The 16,133-nt window shown below is 40.2% G+C and overlaps 1 protein-coding gene across 4 annotated transcripts in view; it reads right to left on the reverse strand.

Annotated features, from left to right (window-relative positions):
- ELMO1 (engulfment and cell motility 1) overlaps nt 1-16,133 on the reverse strand; it is a 300,321-nt gene that overhangs the window by 250,688 nt on the left and 33,500 nt on the right. The gene's annotated exons all lie outside the window — the stretch shown is intronic.

The raw sequence follows: 16,133 nt of genomic DNA on the forward strand, positions 1-16,133 counted from the left end.
TTGGAAAGATGGCTGAAGCACTGAAATGTACGGTGAATAATAGGCATGCATTAGATTTAAATAGAAAAACTATTTTTAAATATTATTAAATATGCTGGTGGGGAAAAAGCAAAAAACTAGAGAAAGCTTCTGTTACAGTGTCACTCCTGGAGTCCCAGGGAATGTGACCAATTCGGTTAATGCTGGTGCTTCAGGAGAAGAGATTGCCCAGGAAGTTATGGCCAGGAAACACGGTTTCTTTTAACTATAGCAATGATCTTCTGGGTGTTCACAAATAGATCACTGCACTATAGCAACCAGTATGTCAGGAAGAAGGCAGAACACACAGCAGTTTCCACATATACATACACACACGCACACACACATCCTCACCTCACGGATCCAGAGATACCCACATATAAATACTCCTTTATGGTAGATCTCAGGCACGTGAATATACAAGGATATAGTATACATTCACAGTGACATAATCAGCTACATTACATGTCATAATTCTGCAAGAATATGAATATCAACAGGATCTCATGTCAAATAGTGTGAGCTGTGAATTTCAGGGAAAGAGGAAAGGGGAAGAACCAAATACTCAGGTTTTGCAGAATTGAAGTTCTGTCTCTTCTGACTCATCAAACTTTATAACTTTCCAACAACAACAACAAATGTTTATCAAGAGCGCGTAGTGCCTCTCTGGGCTTGCAAACAAAGCTTCTGCACCCCTCTCTCAGCTCGGCAGTGGCAGGACACCCTCTCTAGTAGCAAAGTTCTGCAGTTCTCAGACACAGCAGCCTGTGCACCCTTCTGCAGATGGGGAGGTTCCTGCTGGCTTTGCCAAGCCCTGCACAACCATCATGGTGTTTCCTGCATGCTCTGCTGAGACCCAGCAAAGCGCCACCACGTACCACAGAACAAGAGAAGCTGTAGAAAACCCCAGTGGTGCAGTCCCACTTCTTCTTACAGAAAAAGAGAAGGAAGTGGTGAAAGCATGGAGACATGTTTGCACATACATCATTTCAGAGAGCTAAGGCAAGACAGGAGCTGGCTGAATATACCAGATAGCCAAAGACACAAACAGGTACAGGTTAAAAAAGGCTTTAACAACCTTCAGTTGCTGCTTCAACTAACCTGGTCTAATGACCTTTCTTCAACTGCAGCAGAAGGTGGAGCTCAGATCAGTCTGAACAAAATGGTGAAATCATCCCTTTATTGGGAAACGTTGTACCTTTGTCTCAGACTACTTTTATAAGTGGAAGCTCATTCAGCCTTGCGGATGTCTCCGTTTTTCCTTTTTTCATGTGTGCCTCTGGTCTGCTCTGAAAAGGCTTAGTCCTCTGACTCTGAAAGCCCTGCTACATTCTACATAAGGCTCTCAACACATAATATAAAAGCAATTTATGAACTTTAACACTCCAGCAATTTATTTCCAACAATGGCAGTTCTGACGCCGACAGGATCGCACATCACCACAAAGCAAAGCACAAGGCAGTAAATGAGACAATGGACGGTCTATAAATAAAACTGGATTGCAGGAAGTGCCTTGAAAGACTAAACAATGTGATTAAGAAACACTGTGATATTGTCTACATTTGGTAGATGTTACAGGAACAGGGAATAAACACAATTAAAGCATGCAGCTGACTTGCTAGTCATTGAGAAAATCAGACATTTACTTTTGGCTGTCTTCAACTCTGCAGAGCCTTAGCAGATGCAAAGTTCCTACAATTTCTCCCTGAAATATCAAACACCCACCATTTGCATCTCCAACCAGTGGTCCCCTTGCTGTGCAGTGCAGTGGCTCAGTCAACCAGCAATAAAAAAAAAATAAATTAATTAAAAAAATAAAAAAAAAAAAAGGCACTTTTGGTCATCTGTTTTTGACCATGTTTGAGTCAAACAGCTACTCAGGTGATACAACACAGGAGAGGGAAGGAGAAGCGAGGTTTCTTGGCAGCAATGAGCTGTTAATCCACCTCGACAGTCAATTGAAACTGAGACCTTGGCACCTTCTGCTCCTACACTCTCAGTGACAGTGTTTCCCACCTCCTCAGCAGCGCAGTCCTTGGTACTCGCAGCCTGCCGGTGTTTCGGTATTAAGCTGTTTGCAGTGCTTAAGTGGGGCTGACTCACCCAGTGCCTGACCGACAGGCTGCTCCCTGCTTTCCCTGGCTTGGCACCCCATCCCTGGCAGGAGGGATGCTGGAAGCCTCAGCCAGAGCCTGCATCTGCTGGCCACAACACAAAAAGAACATCAGTTCCTGCCAGACAAACTTGACTGAAGATAGCTTCAGCTGAGTAAGCCTTTGTTTTCAACAGTTTTCTTTTCCCCCCATCACTTTTAATGAAAAAAAAATCATCTGTACACCACATATCTAAAGAGATAGAAGAGAGACCTATAAAAACCATAGAATCCACCTGTTGCATAGGAAAACACTTTTTTTTTAAACTGAGAAGAAGTAACTTGTGGCTGAATACCTTCCCTCCAAAGCTCACAATAAATGCTGGAGAAAAAACACTGATTCATGAGCACTGGCTGTAAGTACAAAAGTAAAACAACATTACACAGCAATAAATTTGCAGAAAACTTCCATTTTCCCATGCATATGAGGGCATTAACCCCAATTTTGCTGTAGCTGTCTTGACTCACACAGGAAGAAAGGTTTAAGAAAGCAGAGTCAAAGAAAGCTGATGATAAGTTAATAAAATTCAGCTATGGAAAATAAGCACTTACATTCCAAAGGAAGGTGCAAGAGAAGTTTGCCACAGCATTCAGCAGACAATTTCATTGTGACTAGTTTTAATGTAGGCTAGCAGAGATCTCCTACATAATTATAATTATTACTATACGTATGCTTATACAGTCATAAAACACAAAGTAAAGTGACAGATCTTTAACTAATACAAATGGATGTAGTCCCACTTCTCCCACCAGAAGACCAACTCAAAGATAACAATGTGGTCTGAATGCTGAAAAGCATATAAAATCATCACTTTGTTTCTGCTTCTCAGTGGCCATCCTAGTCAAATGTACTGACTTCTTCTTTCCTAATTTATATTCTTAGGAATCCAGCAACATACAAAAGATAATTTAGTTTTCTTTTACCTATATGACAATGTCAGAAACAAATATTCTTTTTGGGTTGTTTTTCAAGGCCAAAATTGATATTCAATTGTCATGCCAAAAGTAGGACTGTAAAGAAAATGCTACAACCTACAGTGCTGACAGTTCAAAATTACCTACTATTTATTCCCATGGTACGCAGTGTGCTAGACACTGCCCAGCAAAATAAGGAAGGCACAAATCCTAGTTTGAAATGCTTCTAATTTAGTAAGCAATTTTCATTACGTGCATGAAGAGCTAGAACTGTTTTCTGCTGCTTTTTGTTATGCCAGCAGCAGTCAGTGAAAAAGATAGGGATGTCACTGAAGGGTCTAGTTATGGAGTTTTCTCAAGTACAATTCTTTTTCTCTCCCAGTGGGATCTGAGAAGCACTGACATGTAAGAGCAACTTTCCAACTAATTTTTACAACCTTTATTTTCAAGGCAGAATCTGAAGGCAAGCAGGACACACGTGCAGGCTTGAGTGTATGAAGGGAAGGAGGGAGTCAGAGGAAAAGGAAGGCAAATTCCCATTGTTTTCCTAATGCATGCAAGGAGATATAACCTGGAGAATGTTTAAGCAACTTATATGCTCCACAGCACACTATTTTATAATTTGAGGGGGGAAAAACCACAACCAAAGCATGTCTACCACTTGAACATACTTTCTGCCATCAACATCATTTTGCAGAACTATGACAGATTATCCCATTAAAGTGTCAATTTTTCAATTTATTGCTATTACCACATGCAGTACATTTATGCATTTCAACCATACTATGAAGGAATTCCTGTGGTCTACTAAGTCAGAGTAATAAACATCCAAGTTGGAAATCAAAGTATGTTAAATTTAATGTAAAAATGCGTCAGCACAGATATGCAAGCTTTTGATTTACCTGCCTGTCTCTGAAGGATGCATTCAGCACAAATGTCAGTAAAACATATTGAATTTTCCCCTTCTACCTATGCACTGCATGTGGAAAACAGGATTTTATTCGTGTATGAATCCCAGTGGAACTCTTTTTTTTCAAACTTGTTTTGCAATTTCATTGGCACTTTCCATACAAAGACCTCAAAGTACTTGAAATAACTTAAAGTTATCAGAGCACATCTCTCAGGAAATAAATTCTATTCTTACTCCACAGACAGAAGAAAAATGCAAGGCTAATAGGAGCTATATGACTTGCAGTTCTACTCGCAAATGTAAACAGCAGCCTAGAACAGCTTATTTCTTCTTTTACAGAAGAGAGGTAATACTCAAAGAGAAGGCCAGCTCATTTCACGAGCAGCTCGAGTAAGAAAATTAATGATTAGAAAGCGACTGAAGGAATGCCATGTGCACTTGAGAATTTAATAAAACAAAGTACGTGTTTCTCCTTCCTGGACAAAAGGCAGCACATACAGCACCTGGAGCTGGCACAGATCCTGCCACCCCCTGACATGAGCAGGTTTCTGCATGGCATTTCTTGAAGATGATGGGAAAGCAGGGCAGTGAGGGCAGCAGGGCCAAGCAGGATGTGGTGGGTGCTGGCAGGGAGCTGAGCCCTGGCCAGGCCCACAGCAGGAGGAGAGGCACAGCTCCCTCTGCTCAGCACCTTATGTAAGGAGCCACTTCTTGTCAAACCTCATCAGCTTCCTCCGCTTCGCTCCTGCCGCCCCAGCAAACAGAAACTAAGTGGCAAGTTCAGCTGGAAGGTCCCTCAGGGACCAAGTCTGATTAACGATTTTAGAAAGATAATCCAACGCTGGATTAATATCCCCCAAGAGAGTTATTTTTGGAGTTAAACTGCATGACTGAACAGCCAAGTCTAAGGAGCTGTAAACATGCTCTACCATCTCTATAAGAAATGAAAACAGGGCAGAGAAGCCAGGGGCTGGATGTACACTTTGTGTACATAAAAAGGCTTTCATGTTGCCTTTTTCCTTCTTAGGCATTCAGTGCTATTCACCCCTGAACCAGACAGGAGTCAAAGGCCCAGCAGACCCATGTCAATAAAATCTGTGGATGTTTTGACACAAATGGAAGATAAAGCTGTACAGAAGCTATGAGCTTTACTCTAGTAAGGGATGGACAAACAGCAACAGTCTCAAAAAGCATGCAACCTAGGTGGGGGTGCTATCCCTCTGCAGCAGCCGCCAACTCTGCAGGAACACCTGATCCCCCTCAACTGGCTTTCATGGTTCAGAGCAGTCCATCAGCTTCCAAACAGGAACATTTATTTGATGCTGAACCTTAAGTCTGCTGATTCATAAAGCATCATTGGACCAGGAGTGAAATATTTAATATTAATGTTAAAATGAGCTTTGTACCCTTCATGTTTAAATACACCCCCCTTCCTCTCCAAAATATGTGGAGACCTAGAATTGGAGAAGATTTTAGGATTATGGATGTCAAACGTATAGAACGTGACAGTTTTTCCCCGGTAAAGCTGTCCAGGAAAGACAACAAATATTTGTGTGGTTGTCACCTATCTCATTCCCAGCATACCCATAACCTTTCTTCACAATTTCATTCCAAGTAGTTTCTCTATCCACAGTCATCTTGTTCCTCTTACTGGGAAGCATTTTATATGGTTGAGGTTTCATTATGTTTGACAGGCCAGACCAGTTTCAAATATAGCACTCAACTAGAGAGCAAAGAAGTCTTTAAAGAGTACTTCAAAAGAAAATGTGGAAGAAAACAAAATAGACTGGGTGTACTCAGAATATAAGCAAGAAGGCTGTCTGGTCTTGCTTGTAAAGCACATATTGAAACATATTAGAAAAAATTAGGTACTTCTTTAACATGAACTCCCCCACTTCTTGGAAGATCATTCTCCTTTTACTAAGGAACTCTTAGTTATATCTGTAATTCGTAAGACAACAAAAAACTTAGTTTTGATTACTCAAGATTCTATCTCGAACTTTGTGGCAATTTAATTAATTCACACATAACAGCCAGTCAGATAAAGATGTTTGTTCATTAAAGACATTAATATCTGAGCTCTTCAAACTAGAGACCTGGAGAGTATCAAACTCAAGTACTCAAAAGACAATTCAAATAAATAAATAAACTAATTTAAAATAAAATAATAAAAAAACCTAGACTAAACCAAAATGCACCACCACAAGCCCCCCACCAAAAGCAATCCAGCAGTTAAAGATCTAAGGCTTCACAAAAAAAGCATGATTTTTCAACCATACTGAGTACCTGCTTAACATATGCAATTTAAAGACCATGGCAGGTATCTAGTACAGAAAAAAAACAAAATGCTACTCTGAATATAAACTATAACTTAATCTACTTAAACTTTTCACAGTTTGTCAGATCTTGCCCACTTCATTTAGGGTTGTTTCTCATCATTTTGGCTTGAGTCCAGATGTTTCTAAACTGAAGCAAGTAGAAAAAAATATCCCTTAAAATCCAGTTAAATATAGTTTTATTTTCTCACCTTTCAGGGTAGTCTCACATAAATAACCTGCAAGGTAGAAAGGAAATAATGGGGAAAACATAAAACCTCAATTTCCCCAGCGGTCCTACTGATTTTTAACTTACAGCTCTTTAAGAACAAAGTTCTCAGCATAAGAAATTTGGAGGGCATATGAAAGACAAAAAGACATCGACACTGTGAAACAACAAAATAAAGCAATGGAAAACATTACAGCTAGAAAGGATGGAGTAATTTTTTTGTTTGTTTGGGGGAGAGGGAGAAGATAAAGGGGTGGTGCTTTTTAATGTTTAAACTAAGAACATTACAAAGGAGTCCCATGAAACTGAGAACTGAATAACTTTATTAGAGGCTGGTTGAAAACAAGCTGAAACGAAAAAGAGAAGGTTTATCGAAAGTGCTGTGAATGTTGAATAAAACTCAATTAAGGGTAAAAAATAAGAAAATATTACAGTCCTCTTTTCAACTACTAGCAGGATCTGGCTATGGTACCTCATACTTTCCTGGCATTTGCATAAATCAGAGGGCTAGAAAGGACACAAAAAAGAGCACCATGAGTCAAGATGATAATACAGCAGAAACTGAGTCAAAACAAGGATAAGTGGCTATATCCCAGTCTTATAAAGGAGATAACAGAGACAAGAAAATAAGCTCAAAGTTGGGGAAATCTCTAAACTTCCTGCTGGAAGGATGATGAAGCAGCAGTATAAAAAACAAAGATAATTTGTTACCCTATCAATGTTTATTATACATCCAAAGGAACAAATGGAACCGCTAGGAAGTCAGCAGTCAAATGGAGGAAGAGGGGGCAATAGAGATGTGTGAATGTTAAAGGAAACAACCAAGTTAACTGACATCACAGGATGTTGAAGGTTGAAACAAACAGCATTATTTTCTAACATAGTCATTCTGCATAGAACAATCCTACACAAAAGAGTAGTATTGATATTCCACAGTGAATATGCATAATGCTCATCGCAAGTAAGAAAAACAGCTAAAGAAAGGGTGGATACTTCTTGCAAGTCTGGAGAGGGCACAAAAATTTTGAAGACACCAGCCTTTGGTCAGACACTGACACTGCTCTTCAGAGACGTGCAATTTTGAATGCCACAATATAAGAATCATAAAGCTACTAGAAGCCATCCAAAGGAGGGCTGTGAAGAAGGCGAAGGATATAGAGGAGAATTCATATGAGGAGCAGCTGAGGTCACTTGGTTTGCTCAGCCTGGAGGAGACCTCACTGCAGTCAGCAGCTTCCTCATGAAGGAAAGCAGAAAGGCAGGCACTGATTTCTTGCCCCTGGAGACCAGTGAGAGGACCCAAGAAAATGGCATGAAGCTGAGTCAGGGGAGGGTTAGGCTGGATATTAAGAAAATGTTTTTCACCCAGAGGGTGATTAGGCACCTTGGAACACGCTCCCAAGGGAAGTGGTCACAGCACAAATCCTGTCTGAGTTCAAGAAGTGTTTGAGTAGCACTCTTGGGCACATGGTGTGACTCTTGGGGTGTCCTGTGCAGGCGAGGAGTTGGACTCAGTGATCCCTGTGGGTCCCTTCAACTCAGAGCCTTCTAGGATACCATAAAAGATAACAAAATACAAGAGAAGGAAAGAAACCACTTGTCAGCCATCTTGCAGCAGAAATACTTACTGCAATCCGTGCATCAAAACATCTAATAGTCAAAATGCCCCATATTTTTCTGATTTTCCAGCACTATACAGTCTGTGAATCCACCCCTGCAGGCTTCTAGCTCTCTGTCAGTTCACTCTTATAGTCACAAAAAATAATTTATCCTTAACACTTGCGGACCTCCCAGTGCCGGCTCTGTGAAGGACATTCAGCAAAACTAGACAGCCTATGGAAAAAACAGCGATTGCCACTCAGGAAAAAAAATGCCTGGCACAGTTAATATTAAAGACTTTGCCTACAGCTAACATTTGTGGAATAACTTGAGTTATTCTGCATTAAATAGAATGTCAAGACTAAGCTGGAGTTTTAATGGACATCGTAAAACTCACTTTGGAAACAGAAATACTAAACAACAAACACAGACACAGTCACATCCCAAAACAGCTCCTGTGCATATGCCCATCCTGAACACTGGTGCCACCCTGCTTTGCGGAGTACTGCTCAGTTGGTTTACCTGCAGGCCTGGAATCCGTGTTCTGGGGACATCCCAAGGAGATATCACCCTCCTTTTCAATACTGACACATACCCTGGGGTCATTGTTTATAATTCTAGAAAAAGAGGAGCTTGCATACCTGAACAATTGTTGTGTTGCGCTAAATAGTTTAATTAGTTGTTACTTTGCACTGGGTGATTGGGAATTTGCACAGAGTAGTCTTTATATTGCACTGTAGAGCTTATGTTCTATCACATGGTTTGTTATCCCTTTCCCCTATCTCATGGTTTTTCCCTCACCCACCCCAGTACACCCTGGTGGTCTCTCCTGGATTACCCCTCGCCACTCCTCACTGGTATCCCATTGGCTGTGGACCTCTTCCTCTGTCCCCATTTCCCACGGTATAAAAGTTCCCTGCCATGAGGGAACGCCCTCTTTCTCCCATGTGTTCATCCACCTGGTGTGTCTCTTGGTATAAAGAGAGAACATTTCCCACGTGGACAAGAGCGCTTCTCAATCTTTTTTATGTTCGTATATGAAATATCCTGTGGGCAAAGCTCCATAGCTAGCCACAGCAGACCCCAACAGCCCGGAAGAAACCACAATAATTCAAACAATGACATAAATAATACAGTCAGGTTAACCATAAGATCACTGTAAGGTAAGATACAAGCAAAAAAATATAGTAAAGAACACAAGAACAGGGCAAACTCCAGGTTCACACAGCCAGAACACAGACTGTGTTTTGGAGGGATCGAAGAAACCTTTTGGAACAAATCTGTGCAAGATATTAGCAGTGCCAACACTGCTCACCCAGTCCATTTCCAGAGCAGATTTGTTCTGCATAAAGCTTGGTAAACTGCATTAAATGTGACACTTACTAACAAGATATCCAGGTATTTTAGCATGAGACTATCCCTTACTTGTCTCTCTACTGCAAAACTGTGAGCAGCAGATGACCCTGTTTGAACAGGGCAGTTAGCCAGATGACTTCCAGGAGTCCCTTCCAGACTCAATCATTCTGTGATTCTCAACACTGATGTGCTGTCTCTAAGCACTCTTGAAGTTATAGCCTGCCCATCTGTGTTCCAATACTGTGCCTTTTCTGTACTTTAGTGGGCACACCATGAGCAAAATGACCTGCTTTTGTAGCAGGTTGCCTTCTATGCCAAAATAAGATTCTTGCAACACACTAAAACATGCCCTTGGTTACAAGTTAGGAACAACAATCTCCATAACTCTTCCCATCTGGCATCCAAGAGCACTCATTCAAAGAATATCCCAGGCTTCCATAACCTGAACTAAAATTTTAAAGATCAAGGTGGAACTTTACTTCTGACAAGAAAAGTGCCATAAAATGTGTTTGTGTTACAGACTAATACATGACATTCAAGCTCTGGGTACAATTTGTGGTCACCTCATAATTTTACTGCACTCTTTGTTCAACACTAAAATCTGCATGGCCCAGGGAAAGAGGAAAGAATGATGCAAACATCATCCTTTATTGGTTTGAGTCATAAGCTCTAGGGAGTCATGCAGTTTAAGCAGCAGACAACAGTTGAAAAGCTTAATGTCTCTCCCTTTTAGCAGGCACAGCAAGACAGGTAGTGAGTTCACTCAGAAATTACAACCCACATGTGAACTTAAACCCCCATTGAATTTAATTTAAAAAATAGGGGAGATGGAAGGGGGAGACGATAGCCATCACTTCAGCCACTGCAGTTGAAGCTATACACAGATATTATTAATATCTATTGTCTTACAATTAGAAAAAAAGTGGGAACACTTTCATGAAGAAACTTGACTCATGAAAAAGACCAGCTTGTTTACTAAATATGTTCACTTAATTTTTCAGGTAAAAAGTCACTATCAATTAAAAAGTCACCTTCTTAGTAGTACATATGATCTGTTTCTCCAAGTCTCTTCTATTTCATAAGGAACTATGATTTCAAAGGTTCACTAAGACTCCTGAGATGACTAGAGCTAATACTCTGTCAAAAGTTGATGACAGCACAGCTGTGTTTCCCCATTGCCACGCTCCGGTTGAAGCTCCTGCTCCAGCCTCGCTGGGAACATGCGGAGTTATGCCAAGAATGAGCAAAACATGTACTGTTTCCAAATTGGCTAATCAACGGGCTGAGTGCTTAACCTCCCCACAATACATGCAGACAAGCAACAAGCACTGAGGACTGAACTGTGCCAGCCACATTATTCAGCAAGACGACTCGTGGCAGTTTTCTTCCCAGGAGCCAGAACATCAATTGTCACCGACGATGCTGCAACTCAATCAAACTTCTATCAAAACACCCATTCAAAATGAACCAGCACTTGCTGTGTGATGCTTTACTCTATTATCCTAAAAACAAATAAGAGTGCCTCAAATAACGCCTGTGTGGAACCAACCAGCTTTGTTCCATGGAGAAGTTATTGCCCAGCATTTTACCTGCTAAGAACTTAAAATTGCTAACTGTAGAATAGGGAGATGCTGGTAGCAAAAAACAAAAGGACATTATGCTATTGCTGAATAATAAGATGCATACCTCTAACTTATAATGTAGCAAAAAAAATGGATCCTCATAACTCTTTTATGTTAAAAATATTGTAATACATATAGATCATCCTGAGCCACCATCCTTACATTGTCTAGTAAAATAAAACTTTTCTGCTCCAAAAAGCTCTCTGAATGGCAAAGTCCAGTTACACAGCAGATCTGATGTATGCTACCCCACTGTCACAGTTTTGCCTCCCTCTCCCCAGTGCCAGCACTGGCATTTGTCCAGGATACCAGTTCAGAGAGATGGAGTGTCTAAAAAGTAACCCACAAAACAAAAACAGATTTTTAGACAGATTAGCCCCTTGAATGCATTCACTACTCACTCACCCAAGATTCAGGACCACAACAAGCAATGTGTAAGGCCAAAGAGGAAAACAGGAATATAACCTGCTCATTTTAAACTTTCTCACCTGTGCAAAGTTCATGGCATACAGCTGAGATTCAATTCCATAGAGAAGAGTGAGGGAAAAGTATGCAATTACTAAGTTCATTACAGTATGTCTCATTAATTCAATGAGCTGCTTTATAATTGTAACAGACATTAAAAGATTAAAGTATTTGGATTAAATCCAAGTACATTTTCAGCGCTCTGAAACTATGATTGCCAGAGTCTGTATCTTCAGAAATACAGAGTAACACTCCTTCACCAAGTACCCTGTGAGAGAAACCATTGTTTATCCTTCTTGCTTTCAGATTTCAATGGCCTCAAATTAAATTTTCCCATTGCACTTGGGGCCGAGGGGTGGCAAATCTGTTCAGGTAACCGTCTACTTCAGTTTGACATGTTAGAACTATTCCGAAATAAAGCTGTCAACTGAAGTTGACCATTTTGAACTTCCTGGAGGGCTAACACCTGGCTGGAAAGTCCTTTGTGTGCAAACAGCAACAGGGAAACAAAGCCAAACACATAACTCTATGGCACCTTTCATCTGTAATTCAGTAGTAATTTAACATCATTACATCTCTGCTGTTCAAGCAGTAAGGGTGATTTAGGTATCAATCACTTTAAAAGAGAATGTAGTCCTCTTTCTGCTCTTCAGTCAAGCATTTCTACTCTGCTGTGAAGACTGAAGTACATATTTACAGGTTTGGCAGCATGGAGACAACAGCAAGCATAGGACCTTACCCATCTCTCAATTTCACACAAAATTAAGCAGTATTCACAGGTTATACTGAAAGTACAAGATTTCCAAAAAGCTACAATGCACATCTCTACTGAAAGAATACTTCATTTTCTTCTCATTAATACAGTCCTTGAGATGCATTCTCAGAATCACAGACAGGGCCCATCAGAAGATGTTAATCTGGAGTAAATGTGATCAGGAAAGAGATGTCCCATTTCCAAAGCTGACAGACAAACCTGACCTGTAACAAGTAAGTGGACTCTCCATCTCTTCCATTTTCCCCTTCTCCTAACAAGTGATTTGTCTGTTCTGTCAGAGCTGGATCTGACTTCCTTCTATCTTGCCTGGAAGATACATGGGGGTTCACAATGATATGTTCTCCACAATACGCAGCTGCCAACCTCCTCTTCTTGATCTGGGCATACAAAACCTCTTAACACAAGGAATGAAGGAAAATATTCTTTTGAAGTTTCCTTTTTGCCCGTCTTGTTCTCCAGACTCTAGAGCAGATTCCTATGGGCCACACCACCTTCGGAAGCCCTTTTGCCAGTGTGTTAAAGACTTTGGGTTTTTTTCAGTCACATCTCTTACTTTGCTGGTCTCATCCACTCTTCCAACAATTTTGACTAGGACTGGGGGCTGAGGCTGGAAAGATTACACTAACTCTAATTAAGGCACTTGAGGAAAATTCTGAAGCAGAAGTGTCCATAGGTAAATATGCTGCATCAGTGTCCAGGACAAAGTCTAATGCTCCCACACAAACAAGTCAGAAAAATGTATTCTAGCATTTGCAAAACAAACCTCTTGAGACACAAGAGCCCCGGATTCTCATTTGACCTTGGTGTCCTTGAGAAAATGTACTCATTAGCAGCTAGTATAAGAGACAGACCACAAAAAACAAAATTAAAAAACCCACCTGCAAATAGACCCTATATCTTCCAAGTTTGTTCCCAAAAGCACTAATTAAAGAGGACTCTCTACCACATGTAGCAATCACACTGTTTAAATGAACAGAGAGTTCTGCTTCAAAGACAAAGATGCTAAACTTGGAAGCAAGAACACTTGTGTTTAATTTTCTTTTATTCAAAGGCTTGGTGTGTGGCCATGTACGTGCCCTTTGGTTCTCTGTGCCTCCAACCACCAAGCATAAAATGGAGCACCACACTTCCTCAGAGCAGTTGAAAGGTATTTAAAGGCTACAGGAGATTGTATCTAAATCATGCTGACAGATTACCCAGAATGGGCAGCTGCCTTATTTATTCACGTGATTGGACAGACTAATCCCCCAGATTTTCCTGTATTTCATCCTTCCCAGCCCTCAAGGCCCTGAAAGTAGAGACTGGCTTACCTATTTCTTGCTACCATCCTTAGACTCAATACAACACCTTCCATTAAAACCAGATGTAGAAGTGAAGAGGCAGCCTTGGGGTCTGCTGGAAATGGTCTGTGCTCTTTTTGAACATTTCGGAGCAATTATACATCAGACAGGGCTTCTCACAAGGGCATCAATTATGCATTCTTGGATGGGACAGAAGAGAGCAAATCCTTTGTTGGCTTTATTTATTTTCCAATGCGTTTTAATTATCTGACTCTGCCAAATTAAAATATTAATTTCCAAGACAAAATGACAAATATACTTCTAGGTGACTGCATGCTTTAAACCAAACCAGCAAGGGAAACTATTTTCCCAAGCAAAACAAAAGCATCACCATTATTTTCATTTAAGCCAAGACTGAAAGAGCTCACAGAACATGCTGTAAGGACCAAGCCTGAAACCTCATTGCCATTTTCTATAAATATAAAGCTGTTTTTCCTTACATTAGGCATCCCCAAGACATGCACAAATGTCTGCAGAGCCAATCAAAATGTAAATACTGTGAAACAGCCAAGCAAGCAACTACTGCTTGTCTCTTTATCACATTCTTCCTTTTACTCAGGGTTTCATCATTTAATACCAGTGACTTTGCCAAACACTGTGCTTTGGTTTTAGAGCATCGAAAGTTTAAGCTGTTCTCTACTAAGAAATAATCTGTCATCTGTTTCATTGGTTCCTGGCAACTGCCTTACTTTCAGCACACCCAAGACAGGAAGAGACCCCTATCCTGTCACAGTTACCTCTTTCTGGACCCAAATAATCTCTGTAGTTTTACATGATGGGATTAATGCATGGCTGCTGGCTACCCTACTCTCCTGCCTTTGCTTTTAATAATTTCATTGCTGAAGTGGAAATACAGATGTTAAAAGAGACAGGCACATGACAGAAAATGCTGGCCTCTTGCTTTGAAGATGCATAACATGACAGCAAGATGAAAAATCCTACAGCTACGAAGGATGCCAGTTTTCTCAGGAACTGTTTCATCTCTAACAAGATCAAACTGAACTATTGCCAGTAAATTGAGGAGGTGCCTGTTTTAACAGTTCCTTTCCTAAATCTGTTACTATTTCCCCTGGTTCATTAACCAACCTTATTTAAGAAAGAATTCTATCTTAAAAGGATGAAGGCAGCAAGGTAGCTTTGCATGCCACCAGCCAAGCTACCTCTATACTATTTATTGCTGTTTTCTGTTAGAAGAAACTTAACCATGCCAAAGGTTGGCAGTTTCCTCCAGCAGCTAAGAAGTAAAAAGCCTTGTTGAGCACGTTTTCCTTTTGAGCTGCCACAACACATGTCACGATGTATTCAGCGCAGCTATTAGGCTGTGTGTGAGAAGGAAAGGCTACAGGTCCCTGCCAGCAAACTGTGTTCCTCTAAATTTTCAAATTTCCAAGAATATACTACATTTCTATATAGATGACAAAGATAGTAATGATACCCCTAAAAGGTGTTTTCAAGCACTTTTAGATTAAATGTTATCTAAACCATGATTTGACCTCGATCTGCTTTTAGATTTTTTTTTAATTATTGATTTTTGTGCATTAAAAGTCACTGGAGAAAAAAGCATTTGTATTTAAGATCTTATTTTTGCTTTTGCATGACTTTAAAGTAATGACAGTTTTAAGACTCACTAAAGTAAGCATGGATTAGACTTTAATGTGCTTTTAGTACATAAAATTTTCAAATGATCGACTCTTACAAAGAATAGCAACTGTCAGGAGTTTTACCACATCCTTTTTAACCAGGATGAAGAGGGGAAATATTTGTTTATTTATTTTTAAACAGGACATTTGTTCATAGAAGAAATCTAAGCATAATACATTTAGAGTAGGCTGTACAATTAATCTCTCTCACCTTTGCCCTTTTTTTCTCCTTTTCTTTTCTGACAGTGTTTTATTTCCCTTTACATGACCCATTCTTTAAGCCATCTTCCACTTCCTCAAAGAGATTACATTCACAGACACGCCAACCATTTCTTTCCAGGTGGAGATTTTGTACCAACTGCTGAACTTTCATCTCAGCCAAAGTACATCCCAACTGAGATGCAACAGACACATTTCAACCCTCACCAATATCTCTCTGCACTTTTCACTCTGCTTTTAAAACACGGGGAAGCAAGACTTTCAACTGCCAATTTGGGAAATCCAGAAATGCACGTTGATATTTCATTCTTCCTCTTTTTTTTTTTTTTAATGCCAGATCAAAACAACCTATGCTCTGCAGAAGCCAATTGCAGTAACCTTTGTGAAGGTTAAAAGTTCAAAAAAGAAAGCTGGTTTCTTCATTTAACAGCCTCTTTCAACAATACTGATAAAGAGACACTGAAGGGAGAATGCTTGTGTAGATATGGCAGCAAGGGGCATGAGAGGACAGGTCTAAAATTCTTCAATTCTCTTATTTATGATTCTCTCTCTCTTTGACCTTACCCTCTTCAGGGCAC

Source organism: Passer domesticus, chromosome 1 (assembly GCF_036417665.1).
Source record: "Passer domesticus isolate bPasDom1 chromosome 1, bPasDom1.hap1, whole genome shotgun sequence".
Lineage (NCBI taxonomy): Eukaryota > Metazoa > Chordata > Aves > Passeriformes > Passeridae > Passer > Passer domesticus.